Here is a 2,354-nt window from a genome sequence, read left to right on the forward strand (position 1 = left end):
AAGTCACTGCCGTCTCCAAGCCACCACACCATCTGTCTTTGGTCTCTCCAAACTGCTATGCACCACACGCCGCCGTCACCACCACCGCAAGCCACACTTTCTCACTCCTGGCTCTCTGATTTGTCTCCCTCAGAGTCCAAGACCACGCCCCGCAGGAGGCGATTATCAGCCGCGGACAGACTAAAGCCCAAACTGAAATCTTGCACTTGGGATTAAAACAAAAACGTATTTACATAACAGAACTGAGTTTTCAAAGAAACCAAAACTTCTCTTACGGACTGTTTGTTTTTTTTTTTTACAAAGGTTCTCACCACACTTGATGCCTAAATAGGGACAAGGAGGAGTCTGGGAGGTATAAATGTGTGATTTTTGATGCACATGGTGAAATATTCTCTGAGCAGGGGGAATCCTAGAGTGGCCATCCCTCCGTGTGGCACAGAATGGCGGCGCTTCCTTGCTGTAGTAGCGTTGGCTGTGGGTGGTAAGACATACCACTGAGGCTGAGCTGTCCGCCCAGAGGGAGAGTCAGAGCCAGAAGGCTACAGGGGGGAGTCCCAGTGGGCCTGTCTTCTTCTGTATCTAATGAGGAACGCCTCCTTGTTGCATGAGGTCCACCAAGAGTGTGGGGCCATCCAGAGAGTGGACATTGGGCCAGAGAACATGTCCAAGTCTCTGACGTAACACATAGGGAGTAAGACTGTAAGGGAGCTGTGGCAGAAGCTGCATTGCCTGCTCTGGGGACTAAGACATGCTACTGAGGCTGAGCTGTCTGCCTATCACTGCCCTATGCAGCTGAGTCCTGGAAACATGACAAAGAACCATGGAAGATTAATAAAGACAGGCGCAGTCACGGGTGTGAGTTCATGGGTGCAGCAGGCCTAGAGAAGCCAATTTGCCAGTTGCCAGAAGTTGGGTTTGTCACCAAACCTATGTGACCCCACGGAGACCCTTCGAGAAATCTCATCTCGACCAGGAACTGAAGTTGATTGGAGAATATAGGCTCCGGAACAAACGTGAGGTGTGGAGGGTCAAACTTACACTGGCCAAGATGTGCAAGGCTGCCCAGGAGCTGCTGATGCTGGACGAAAAGGACCCACAGTGTCTTTTTGAAGGCAAGGCTCTACTGAGGCGACTTGTGCATATTGGGGTGTTGGATCAGGACAAGATGAAGCTGGATTCCATCCTGGGCCTAAAGATGGAGGATTTCCTGGAGAGGCACTTGCAAACCCAGGTCTTTAAACTGGGCCTGTCCAAATCTACTCACCATGCCGGTGTGCTTATCCGCCAGCGTTGTATCAGGGTCGGCAAGCAGGTGGTGAACATCCCATCCTTCACTGTCTGGAATACTGGAAGCACACTGACTTCTCCCTCCGTTCTCCTTATGGTGGTGGCTGCCCAAGCCGAGTGGAGAGGAAGAATTGCCAAGAAAGGCCAGGGTGGTGCTGGCGCTGGTGATGGTGAGGAAGAGGATTCAATTAATACCTTCCTGGACTGGAGGAGTGTCTAGTTTTCCAGTTGACTAATAAAACAGTTTACACTTGGTTAAAAAAGACAGACAGACAGAACAGGCAGGCACAAGTAATGTAAAGCTCAAACTGGTTTGGCAACAGGCTAGGGGCTAGGTCGGAGATGCACCAGCAGCCACAATACTCAGCCTGTTTGTTACGTACAGCATGAACTAGGAGGCAGGTTAGATGATGTGGCCAGGAGGTCTCGGTAGGGCCCAGGGGCTATGGTCGTGTAGTCATCCAGGAGGAAGAAGCTGCAGTAGGTACATTTGCACAGACTGTTTTTAGCTAAAGATAAACCATTCCTCAACATCTGTACTCAGACCAGGGGAAAGCCTCACCTCTCCCATAAGTCTAAAGCATTGGTATCCTAGGCAAGGCTGTGCCCATGCCAACAATGCTCATCCACACAGGGGTACACTCCCTCCCCACATCCGACCAAAACGAACTCACAAAAAGGAGGAGGAACTACAAATGGTAAAAGGCATGCAAATGGGTCCTCTGCAGTAGCCTCTGAATTAGTCAGAAAAGAAAAAAAAAAAAAAAAAAAAAAAAAAAAAAAAAAAAAAAGGTGCGTTGGAGTTGTTGGCCTAGCATTCATTTAAGGTTAAGGGGAGAAGGAACACAAAACAGATCTATGTTAAACAGCTGGTCTGGGACCCAAAACTTGAAGCCTGTGAGAAGACTCTAAAAATGAGGAGGGAGAAAATGAGGTAAAAATCAAAGTTAAGACATTGAGAGAAAGGTGGCTTGTGATGCTCAGTTCACTGGGCAAAGATGGGCCATGGAGAGAGAGAGAGAGAGAGAGAGGGAGGGAGAGAGACAGAGAGAGAGGGAGAGAGAGAG

At 49.2% G+C, this 2,354-nt stretch overlaps 1 pseudogene; it reads left to right on the forward strand.

The window, feature by feature from the left end:
* The first annotated feature begins 582 nt into the window (after nucleotides 1–582).
* On the forward strand, nucleotides 583–1,507 carry LOC127188440 (40S ribosomal protein S9-like; annotated as a pseudogene).
* The last annotated feature ends 847 nt before the right edge of the window (nucleotides 1,508–2,354 follow it).

The sequence above is a fragment of the Acomys russatus genome, chromosome 4 (genome assembly GCF_903995435.1).
Source record: "Acomys russatus chromosome 4, mAcoRus1.1, whole genome shotgun sequence".
Classification (NCBI taxonomy): domain Eukaryota; kingdom Metazoa; phylum Chordata; class Mammalia; order Rodentia; family Muridae; genus Acomys; species Acomys russatus.